Source organism: Sinocyclocheilus rhinocerous, unplaced genomic scaffold (genome assembly GCF_001515625.1).
Source record: "Sinocyclocheilus rhinocerous isolate Xijiao unplaced genomic scaffold, SAMN03320098_v1.1 scaffold2053, whole genome shotgun sequence".
In the NCBI taxonomy this organism is placed as follows: domain Eukaryota; kingdom Metazoa; phylum Chordata; class Actinopteri; order Cypriniformes; family Cyprinidae; genus Sinocyclocheilus; species Sinocyclocheilus rhinocerous.
Window position 1 is genome coordinate 58,431 of NW_015666532.1, and position 12,851 is coordinate 71,281.

At 38.3% G+C, this 12,851-nt stretch overlaps 1 protein-coding gene across 2 annotated transcripts in view; it reads left to right on the plus strand.

The window, feature by feature from the left end:
* The first annotated feature begins 4,561 nt into the window (after positions 1-4,561).
* Positions 4,562-12,851, plus strand: part of LOC107732513 (fibronectin type III domain-containing protein 3B-like) — a 152,846-nt gene continuing 144,556 nt past the window's right edge. For both annotated transcript variants that reach the window (XM_016543868.1, XM_016543870.1), the window contains exon 1: positions 4,562-4,806. The gene's annotated coding sequence lies outside the window, so the exon portion shown is untranslated. The remainder of the gene's footprint in view (positions 4,807-12,851) is intronic.

Genomic DNA, 12,851 nt, shown 5'->3' on the forward strand with positions numbered 1-12,851 from the left:
CAATTTGAAATGCAAAATTAGCTATATCAATTTATGTTGACAGGAAAAGAAAGGGGCCGAGTATTGTATGCGCTTATCGCCAGCAGTGATAGCTACTCTACAGAGCCCTCTTTAGCTTCCTAGCCTAGCCCAGCCTAGTCTTGCCTTGTCTGTTTTCTCGGTTTTTGATCTGTGCCTGTTTTTTCCTGGATTTATCCCTTTAGTCTCGCCCTTGTGATCCTGTTCGCCAATCGTTGACCTACGCTAGCCCTAGGACTATTCTTGTGTCTTGCCCGCCATATACCTGCTTGCCACCGTTCGACCCTGCCTGTGTTTCTGACCTCCTCTCATGTTAATAAAGCTTGCATATGGATCCGCACGTCTCACGTCTTGTCAGCCCCGTGACACTTACATTACATCTCTTAAAATGCTTATAAGTTTTGAAATAACATCAAATTGAAAAGGACAAATTCCCTTGCAAGATTGAAATGTTCCCCTCAAACAATGTTTAATAATAAAAAAGTCAAATAATCCTCTTTGGCTGTGGACATAAAAAGACTAATGTGTCTTATTGAACATAGACCTTCCGGCAAATTCCTGTAATCTGATATAGTGGAGTTAAGCAACATTTCAGACGGATTTCTGAATTCTGGGCAGTGAACTCCTGTAAATCAAGGCCATCCTGAAACTGTCCTTTGTTTTTTACTGTATGCGATTCGTTTTTTTTTTTTTTTTCCCCACTCTTCTGGTCTCTGTCTTTAGTTTCATTCCATCTGCAAACCACTCTTCCAGGTGTCCATACAGGAATAACTCCATGTTTGTCCTGTGCTGTCAATGACATACTACAGTGGGAAATACGTTATCTGATCAGTACAGCCAAACACAGTCTGTCTTTTTCTTTTTGTGCATGTCATGAATTATAATCACTTTTCATCCACCTCTCTTCTGGCAGATGTGAGGAGATTGCATTACCCTGGTGTAAATGCAGAGTAGAAGCACATGTTCTAGCTGTTGATGGGAATGTTTTTAATTCAATTCAACAAAGTGCACAAGCTTTCCGCATTGTCCAACCCCAGTCTCATTAGAAAACGTAAGTATTTCACAAGGTGGCGATTTCATATGAATGTGTAAGTCCAGTAAATGCCAAATTCTGTCAGCTATCAAACAACAATGATTGGAAAAGTCACAGGAACCTCTCAGATATGTTTCTGACATAGCATCTACCCAATTAAATGTATTTTATTTTAATTTTAAAAATTTTTTTTAACCCTAACAATGGACATTCTGAAACAGAACAGAGACCATTGCTTGCAGTTACAGTTGGCAGTATTCTTTATGATGGAGGTTTCTTGTCACAGCAGCCTGATGGTGAGGGAGACATACAACCTATGTACAAACTATGTAAGTTATGTACCAACTAATTACACAAAATGAGCAACAGAAAGCCAAACCTGTGTATCTGCCAGCCAAACCTTGACTTTCCCTTGACACAGACATTGTTTGTAACCAATTCTCACGTTTAACTAGTTGCTTATTAGCACATATTAGTGCCTTACTCTACACAGCCATATTTTAGATCACTTTATCCTACCTAAACTTAACAACGACCTTACTAACTATTAATAAGCAGCAAATTAGGAGATAACTGAGGCAGAAGTCATAGTTGATATACTTAATAGTGAGAATTGGTCCCCAAACTAAAAGTGTGACCTTTTTGTTTAATCTTTTGGTGTTTTAACCAGTTACAACTTGTTAAACATGAGCTCATATTTAACTTTATCTAACTGTTTATATGAATTAACTTGAATGCATCATGTGGTCTTTTCTTTACCGCTTCTGTTTTTACGGTGGTTTTATTACTAAAATGCATATTATTATTATTATTATTATTTATTAGCCGCAGTATTATTTATTTATGTTTTTAACAGTGCAACAATGATTTTAATGATGAACATATAGAGTCATCGTGGTTTGCAGTGGTAGCAGCTACTGTAGGTATGTGCCTGCGTTCTTGTGTTTATCTTTTCATCTATTCAGACTCTGCTTTATCAGACCTGAGCTGAAGAAAGCAGAGAAAGAGAGGGATGTGCTCCACACCCTTTGAAAGTGCTTTGATGTTAGAATCAGTGCACACATAGCTCTTCCTGTTCCAGACTGACACCTCTGACACTAGGGAACTTCAACAGGAGGGAACACCCTATCCTGTATCAGCCAGAAGCTGTCTGTGATTAAGAGAAGCGCATATCCGTTAGAAGATGATTACTGCCTTATTCACTCCAGATCTCCATCTCCAGGAAATCCCCTGACCATTCAGCCTCTACAACACCAACAGTACTTCACACTGTCACAGAAGAACACCTGGACTCTGCATTCATACATGATACAAATTTGCACCACACTATATTTCTTACACATTGTAAATAAAAGATTTTTGGTGGTGCACTGTCCTTGACCTCATTCTCTGCTTCAAAAGCAGTGTCTTTCATCAGTATGACTTTAAATTACCATTCAGGCTTAAAGTAATGCATTTATGTGGTAAAACCTACCATATCTGTGAGGTAGGTTGAGAAAAAAAAAATGGCATCAAACCCTTAATATTTAAAAATGCAGTAGCTCACACTCGTACATTATACATACACACAGTACATATACATATACTGTGTGTGTATATATATATATACAGTGGGTACGGAAAGTATTCAGACCCCCTTAAATTTTTCACTCTTTGTTATATTGCAGCCATTTGCTAAAATCATTTAAGTTAAATTTTTTTCCTCATTAATGTACACACAGCACCCCATATTGACAGAAAAACACAGAATTGTTGACATTTTTGCAGATTTATCAAATAAGTCTTTTATGCTCATGGGTGCATTTATTTGATCTAAAATGCAATAAAAACAGTAATATAGCGAAACATGATTACAATTTCAAATAACTTTCTTCTATTTGAATATCTTTTCAAATGTCACTTATCGATGGGAAAGCTGTTTTCAGCAGCCATTACTCCAGTCTTCAGTGTCACATGATCCTTCAGAAATCATTTTAATATGCGGATTTGCTGCTCAAGAAACATTTCTTATTATCAATGTTGAAAAATCACACTTCACTATGAATCAAACCTTTTTTTTTTAATCCAAGGCCTCAATAAAATCTAAAAATGAGAATTATTGCAATATCATGGAGGATTAGTTTTCATCACATGTTACAATGTGAGCAATTCATAAGTAACAGCACTAAACACGCTACAGTAAAATGCAAAATCACAGTATTGATGATCCTCTGCGCTCCTGCCCTACTCTTAACTGTCCTGCTGGTGGCAGCAGACACATTTACACCGTGTGACCTGACCTGCCTTGCCACTGTTAGCGAAGTGAAATGTAGGACAAGGGGCATTGAGTTTGTTCAACTGTGCTGCTCTGATTTTGAGACTTAAAAAAAGTATTTTCAGCTACCTACATGGTTATGCCATGAGTCACGGACATGCAGTGGACTTAAAATAGTTTGCATACTTGAATGACAGTTTAATAATCCATCGAATTTTCTAAATTTGTCTTGTGATGACAGACTAGAAAGCATGCAGACAAGCCTGCAAACCTGCAAAACCATACAAATGCGGGATGGTGCCGCAAACAGTGACCCATAATATAATGACATTTAGGAGAACTGCAAGGATGTAACTACTTATTCACAATTTAGGGAGTCTAACGGTAAAATTTAAAGACTCAACCATTGTTAAACATTTTGATAATTTTTCTGAATAGGCTATTGTGTGGAATCTCCTTCTTCATAGTGGTTGCAGTACTGTGTTTTGTGTGGTCAGCTTGACCATTATAAAAACATCGGTAACACTTTACAATACAGTCTCATTAGTTAATGCATTAACTAACAAAGAGCAATACATTTTACAGTGTTTATTAGGTTAATATTTGTAAACGTTAATAAAAATACAGCTGTTCATTGTTAGTTCATGTTAGATCAGGTCCATTAAATAATATGAACAGACAGAACTTTCGATTTTAATAACGTTTTAGTAACTATTGAAATTAAAATGAACTGAGATTAAAAAATAAAATGTTTTTCATTGTTCATGTTAACAAATTATAGAAACAGATAACTAATAAATGGACATTGTGGTAAAGTGTTACCAAACATCAAAACCAAGGATACTCATTGTTGGACAGATTACTTCTGTTTATAAATTGCAATAAATAAACAAACAAATAAATACATACATAAATAATCAGCGACATAATCTTATAACCACATAATCCTATAGTCACACAAATAAAAAGAATCTTGCATTATTTTGACAACAAAAAGAGCCTTACATGAAGTGTTTCTTCACATGTTTAAAAAAAATGCAACCACTAACGTTAGTTGTATTAAAAACAGAAAACGAACCATTTTTTTTGCCATCACTTGATAATCAATATGCAATCTTGTAAAAATCCATAAAACTACCTATAATCTGATTGGAACTAGCTACTGAACCCAGCATGAATAAATCTTTGTAAGCGCAAGCTTATCTGCTGCTGTCGTGGATAGTAAAAGCTGTGTCTGTGCATGTGTCTGTGCTGGTATTTAGGTTGAATCGTCTTTTCAATGGTTCCCCTCGGCTCTTCTGTGAAGTTCGTTTATATGGTTGCTTACGGTAAAAGGGGCAGGATCAAGCTCACATGTGCTGTCGGACATAATTGCCATGGCCGCGGAATCTACCCCTGACTGAGCGCTGGTGGAGCAGACTGGAGCAGGGATTGCCAAAGTTGTGTCTGGGGTGAAAGTGGAGCTCTGGAGTTTCTTTCAAGATCATTTTATTGCAGCGAGGTGAGTTTTTCATAGCGCGTATAAGCTCTATCTTTTGCCGCAGTTCGCGTTTGTGTGCTTTTTCCCAATTTAACGATGAAAATATGTTCATAACGGAAAGTTGCGTGCATTTTTGTGTCTGGACGGCGGTGACGCCGGGAGTCTGGGTTGGTTGGCCAACCAGGAGAAGAGACGGAAAACTTCATTATTCCGCAGGAAAACTGACCGTTTTGCATGGATTCTTTTTAGAAACCGTTATTTGCCCAAAGATGCTCAAAACTCGTCGTGCAACTTAAAGACTGGCGCGATGTTTGACGTCTGCGTCGCTGAATTCCAACTTTGGAATTTTGGAGATTTGTGTTATTTTATTTAGGCGCATTCTGTTACGTAAACGTTACAGTTTTATAAAAACGCTACATTTAAGCTTTATTAAAGCATTTTTTTTCATATCCTTGAGTCTTGTTATCAAATGTATTTAGGATGCTGAATTTCGCTGTCTTTTCCAGGTGTCTTTCCTTAGCGAATAGAATGTTCCAAAACAGGCAATTGCTGGAATGATGTCGACTAATATTTGACAAAGATTTCGGGATTGATGATGTGAAGTGAAGGTGGTCAACTCCATCATGCCCTAGTATTCCAGACAGCCTATCCTTTAACAGCTGTATCTGTTTATGGAGGAAAACATCGTGTGCTGTTGTCGTTGTTCTGTCATATATTGTGCAGAAAGTATCTCGACTTGATTGATACTCGTTTGTTTTTCTTTCTTTTTATTGTTTTGGTTTAATGCAGCGCCGTGCATCGTTTCCCAAACGTCAGAAAGTACTAGCTCCTCTTTCGTGCTGGGAATTAAAGCGCTCTAATTAGCAGCTCTGGAAAAAGACTTTTAAAGGTCGCTTTTATCTCTTGGATGATGTTGTTAGATAGTTTGTACCATGAGTTCTGCTCTTGCCTGGATCCAGAGGGCTTATTGGAGAGAAAGAAGCACTATATTATCTGTGAGAGGAGAAATGTGATCTGCAGAAAATGACGTCAGGTTTGCCTTCTCCAGCTGAGTGAGGGATTTCATAACTTTTTTGAAAACATGTAAATTATTGCACTGGGTCTTAAAATTCAATGTTTTATTAAAAAAAATAGCTGCAGAAAAATTAAATGTTGTTCCCATCAGCTCCTTATCATTTAATGTCTACAAACTTCAAAACCAGTGGTTCTCAACCAGGGACTGGGGCCAAAAGGCAAACTTCCAAGGAGGCCACACAATGATTTAAAATAAGCTATATAGAACAATTACAATATTCTATGTGCATCACTTTCATCACTTTCTCACTTTCACTCAGTTTTTTTCTAGTGCAGCATAGAGCAATTTCCCCACTACTTCCCATGGAGTGATACACACAATCTTCACTTACAATTTGTTCTGACCTGCTTGCTTTAGCTCCTGTTACTGAGACATTTTTTTTCTTCAATTGCACACAAAGCTGAAATTTGTTTCAATATTGTGTCAGAAACACCAGTAAAATTAAATCTATAAATAAAACATAGTGTTGCTGCATTTTTTGCTTGTATTACGCAACACTCTGGAATGCTTGGTTCTGATTGGTCAGTCGCAGCCTTCAACACACATATTTCTGAATAATGTCCGTTCCCCATGGCAACACTGTACAACCACTGTGCAAACCTATATCCCCTCCATAGCTGTGCTAATGTTCTGTCTCAGTCTCTACAAGTAAATATAACCATTTAAAGTTAAATCAATATTAAATATTAATCTATTTATTTATTTAGCAAATAGCCATTTTTGACCATTTTTGCAAAAGAAACCGTTCAAGAAACCATGTCTGGGTTTCTTTTACTACAGTGACCGCGTGACTGTACAGTTTACTATAGAAAAATACCGAAAGTGACCAAAGAGTGGCTGCTGAATATTACACATATATTGAGGACTTTGGAGTCAAAAAGGTTGAGAATCATTGTTCAAAAATATGCACTAACTAGGAAAATGTGCAAAAAAGAGCAGTACAACTGTAGTTTTTCATGTACCCACAACCAGCATATATCTGAGACACTTTCAAAACAAAGTAGCTGTATTATTTTTTGGCCAATATCTGATGAATCAGCTTCGACAGCCATTGGTTTCATCAGTCTGGGTGCTGTGCTGAGAGAGCTGGCATGAGGAGTTAAACTTCCTGATTGGGCATAGCTGCAGGAATGTGCTCTTCCTTTGAGGTCATGGGGTTGTACCTGGTGAGCTGGAGGTCTGTTTCCCCAGGGGCACCTCAAAAGCTACACATACACTCATACCCTCCCCCCTATAGTTCCCCATCTTCCCGGGAGCAGCTCTGTGCTTTGATGTGTGCTGATGTTATGCAGTGCAGCGTGATAAAATCTGTTGTGATTGTTCCTAATTGCAGCAGAGAGTCCACCTTCTTGAGGACGTTTCCTGATTTTCTCTGACTGGTGCCCTTTGAAACAACTTCGCATCTCTTAGTCACACTTATTGGTCAGTAGACGTTGTAAAATGCGATTTGTCCCATCTTGTGCAGGTTCAGAGAGTTCTTCTAGGAATGACTCTCTCTATTTTATACTTTGTCTCCATAACATCCGGTGAACTCAATGTCCTCCTTCATCTGCATTTATGTTTTGGAAAAAAGATGAGTAGAAAGGCAGTGATGGTTTTGGTCAAAAGTCACAAAGCAAAGTCACATGATCTTATCATTAGACTCTCAAGTGCGGTATTTTCCTTTGACCTCATTAGGCAGAGAAAGTCAGCATCTCTCCAACTGTTAAGCAAGACCGAACAAGTTTGTATCTGTGCTTTAACCATTAGCGCTTGGGAAATATGCATGCGGTGATGATGTGGCCGTCAGCTGGTCTATGAATCAGGATCCTGCTGCTCATCTTGAATCAGCCAATCACGGCCACATATGTGACCCTGGACCACAAAACCAGTCTTAAGTCGCTGGGGTATATTTGTAGCAATAGCCAAAAATACGTGTCATTCAGAGGAGCTAAAAGTGGCGTTCTGCATAACGTAATCATTGCGCTATTGTTTTCACGTTGCTGTAGGCTCTCACGTCTCGTTTGCGCTCTTAGCATCTTCTCCTGGGTTTGCATGTTTGTTTGGCACAGTGCTGCTATGTTTGCATGCCGGGCTTCTCTGTCTTCGTGGTGATTTACTCTATTGTTGACAGTTGATTTAGATGAAGATAAAAGAGGCCTTTCAACTCCATTTCCCACCACTTTCTCTAGACAGTTGCCTCCTCACCCAACTGTACACCCGTTACTTTAGCCAGCATTGTAAGCGACAAGCAGGATGCTGTTGCTGGATGCCATAAATACCTTTTTAAGCTGCTTTGTTTTGCATCTCTTGCAACAACCGACTAGGGTTGAAAAGATTTTCGATTGATATCTTTAGCTTAACATGTTGACAGGATCTTGTGCTTTAGTTGTCAGACAGTTTGCAAAGTAAAAACTTAAGCATGGCTGCAGCCATGCACGTTCAGACCAATGTCTTTTTCCATTGTGTGCTATATTTTACACATTTTTTGGCTTGTCTCATCACAACTGTTGTGCTTTAAAGGCATAGTTTACCTAAAAGAGAACATTGTGTCATCATTTACTCACTCATGTTTTTCCAAACCTGTATGACTTAATCTAATATTCAAGGGCATTTTGGATCCTTAAGGTGCGTCACATTTACCATTTCTTGGTGAAATTTTGCAGGCGAAATCCAGCCATTCCAATAGGAATCCGTGCAAACGGGAGTTGTCATTTTCAAGTTGCTCATGTGAATTCTCTGCACTGACCAACAGAAAGCTGCTTGGTTTGAAAGTTACCTCTATGTGAGTTGTTTATACATCGCTACTCTATTAACAATAGACAATTGAGCTTTTTTTGCCTGCGATTTCCACTGAAATTCACAAATGTGACTGCATCTTTATTGACAGTAATTATTTGAGCAAAAACAGTTCCAACATTCTTTAAAATATCTCTCTTTGTGTTCCACAAATGAAAGTCATGCAGATTTGAAATGACATGAGTTTGAGTAAATGAAGCCAATTACTCATATATTGGCCAAAGTTAGATTTGTTTTGTGAGACTGATTACAAAAAAATATATTATGTAAGCTTAAAAACATTGACCTGTTTTCCTTATCAGGCAGTCAGATATTATAACATTAAAAAGTAAATTTTTATTAATTTTTTGTAATAAACTTCTATTCTTTATGGAAACATAGAGAGTTGGAATAGATGTTTCGCAATGCAAGAGCACAGCTTGCTTTATCTCTTGTTTTTCAGTTGGTGGAGAGGGTCAGATGCTGCAGCTCACTCCATGACACTGATTTCTGACATGCATCCACTCTGTCATGCCAATGCATTATTCAGATGGCCAGGTTTGCACATTTAGCTAAAAGCACAGCGGAAAAACACTCAGTGTTTGGTCAGGTGGCCACTGGTGTATGTTCGTGCTTACATTAGCATTCAGAGTGCAGAGACGGCCGTTGTTAGCTGGATGATGGAAACTTCAGATGCGGCAGCAGCTCATTAATGACGCTTTTATTTGACTGGGACTGTTTTAGCCAGCATGCATGTGCAATGAGGATCTGGCATAAGATGCTGTGTTTATTGTGGTGCATTTATTGTTTACAACTCCATCTGATCTGTTGTAATTCGCACAATACATTCTTAGGGTCTGCAGTACGTACTCTCTGGCTGATCCCATCTCAAGCTGGCCTGTGAAAACACATGTCAGCAGTGCCACTGTGCATATATTTGTAGTCCCAGATTTCCTGTTTTCTTATGCCCACCCCCCTACCAGCAGGACCTTAGACCAACACCTCCCACAATCCCTCCATCTCACCAGGTCTTGTTAACCCATCCCCCTCCTCAAGCACTCCCCCTAATAGTGTGTGAAATCTGGAGGCCTGATGGAAGATGAGGAATTTCACCCTTTGACCTCTGAGAGCGAGGGCTGGACGGGGGCTATCCATTCTTACTGCCGAGATCTGTTTCAGCCGGGTGAATTTTTCCAGCTAATTCATATTATTCTTTTGGATTAGTACCGCTGATCTCTCTTCGTCCAATAGCCATGTTTTGGATGTGTGAAGTTACCAAAATAAAGTAAACAGAGAGGTCGTGGGAATGGCAGCCATTGCTGCGAGGCCAGTGGCATCCCAGGTGGCACTGAAGGAATGTGTCGCTGTTGAATTTTCGCTTTCTACAGCATTCCAGAGTCAACATGGGGTGAAAAGGCTGCTCCTTAACATTCCTGTTGGGGACTGCCAGTTTTTTTGATTACAGTAAATTATTTATCAGTAATTTATTTTTCTGTTCCTGCTTCTCACACTTACAGATGATAACCAATAAATAGCCGATATTAAAATTATATATTGTCTAAATTAAAAATGAAGCACTAAAATTAATGAACGAATTAGTTTTAAATGCTGTATTTACATAAACATTGCATTTATTGGTGAATTATATTACATTTTATTTAGAAGACTGCACAAAAGAATAGTAAATCTAAAAATTTGTATATATATATATACAGTATATTACATAATATTATTTTCAATAAATATATAAAAAAATATTTTGTTTTATTTTTAAAATGTAGTTCTTTTTAAAAATTTATTTAACATCTACCAGTGAATAGCCTATTAAAAAACAAAACAAAAAAACTTGGTAACACTTTAATTAGGGAACACTATTCACCATTAACTAGTTGCTTATTAGCATGCTTATTACTAGCATATTGGCTGTTTATTAGTACTTCTAAAGCACATATTATTGCCTTATTCTGCATGACTAGCAGCAACTTAGGAGTTTATAGGGGGAAAACTCTTAGTTAAAAGTGAATATGTGATCCCTAATCTAAACTGTTACTAAAAACATTAATATCAGTCGATAACTGGTGTGGTACCGATATACAGTATATATGCATCCCTAATTTATTATGGAATGTTTACAAAGAACTAGGGAGCTCAGTTGATGCTAGTACCTTTCTGTCTGACACTTGTCTAGGATTTTGTCCAGATATGTTTCTTGTAAGGATGCTGAGTTTGCTGTAAGGTGTGTGAGGCGAAGTTGAGGAGCAGGACTATGTTTGAGCTTTTTTAGGGTGTCTGCAGATGCTGAGCCACACAGGGCCGGCTGTGTTTTGGCGCTAGCTGTTCTTTCCCCCAAATGACCCGGTGAGGAGCGACGAACTGGTTTCTGTTTAAAGGCTTTGTTTGCAGCGAGGAGGAAGTGGTTATGTTTGTTTAAACTGAGCTGCCCTCTTTGAGCGTGTTTAGCCATGTGGGACAAATGAGCAAAATCTGTCCCCCAATTTCAACACCCCCACCCCATTCCCTGTGTATTCCTCCGACTGAATTCATCACACCCCTTTTGGCTGGGGGTTGGGGGAGCCCTGAATGTTGGCCTGGGCATAAGATTCATCCGTTCCAAAGTGTTGACTCATTCAGCATTCAGGACCATAAAATGTCCATCCAAATGTGGACTCTGGGACTAAAGTGGCCACTTACGCATTGAAATGCAACCTTGTCTGGAAGATAGTGTGGGAACAGTTGCGCTTTATGAGTTGAGTTATGAGTCTTGAAAATACTTTGCTGTCATAGTAAACATGTATCCCATGTTTGTATGTGGATCAAACTCAACTGATCGCATTGCATTTTTGCATGCAGCTCCTGAGGACAGCTCAATAGAAAACCATTTCTTGCCTTATGATTTTCATCAAACTAAAGCTTTCTATATAAATATATATAAATAATGGCATGTTATAGTTTAGAATAACAGACCTAGATAATTTAATTGTAGCTCAGTTTTGTCTAGCATGTTTCTATAGTTAACTGGATTACAGTTGGCCTCAACATTGTTCACTTTCGATATATGCACGGCATATATTTGAAATATTCAGTAATACATTTGGTTGTGTATTTGGACAGATGACTATAGCTTGACTATGTAAAAAACCCACTGTAGCTCGATTATATCTGCAGATGCAAATATACTGACTGCTGTGGATTCATGCACTGATCTCCCTCAGACTGAACTGAACTCTTTTTCTAAGCTGCAGCAAAAACAACAAAAAAAAAGGGAAAAGAGAAGGAAAAATCTTGAAGCACAGCCATGGGTATGGAGTGAGTCATTTTCATGTGTTTGTGGGAGTTAGGCTGCTTCCTCTCAGTTTGGTCTAAACACAAGTTCAGCATGCCAAAAAAAGTTCAGGAGAGCCGAGATCTGTGAGCTGTGTGGTGACCTGGCTGTTTACACTCTTAGTAGTGTGGTGCATATTGGAGGTATTTTAGACATTACTGTTTTTTCCTGTTTGTGGACCGACTGAGTCACCAACAAGTCTAGACCGTCCCACTACAAGAGCCACTGTAGGAATCTTTCAAACTTCATTCATTAATGTCACACACCAAACAGCATTCTTCACTTTAAATCTGGATATAAGAGGTTATTCATTTATCTACTCTATCATTGTTATTAGGGCTGCTCGATTATGGCAAAAATCATAACCACGATTATTTTGGTCAATATTCTAATCACGATTATTTAACATGATTATGAGGGAGCCATATGACTAAAACTTTATATGAGTGATTTATTTAAAGATAGTGATACATATCAAATATATATTTCCTGTAAATAAGGAGCACACAGTGGCAGCAGGAAAATAGCCCGCTGTCACTTTAAGAGCCGCAAGGATCCAATTTACTGTTACAACTCTTTACGTTCATTTATTACATGACCGACGAAGGTATACATGAATAATCACTAAGGGCCGCATTTTGACGCATTTTTGCTTGTATTTGACCGTTTAGGCGCATACCTTGAGCTAAAAGATGACTTTCCATGTCCGTGTTCTTCTCCGTCTCTGAGCGCATACATCTTCCTGAGGAGCAGCATGAGTTCTCTTTCACGCTTTTAAAAACATGAATAAATATACTTCTACAAATCAAGCATGTCCCATTTTGCAAAAGTCACGTTACATGATTTTACTGATTTTCACGTGAAATTGGGCTTTTATTGAGGAACGAAAGCGCAGCGCTGGAAAAGGGGGCG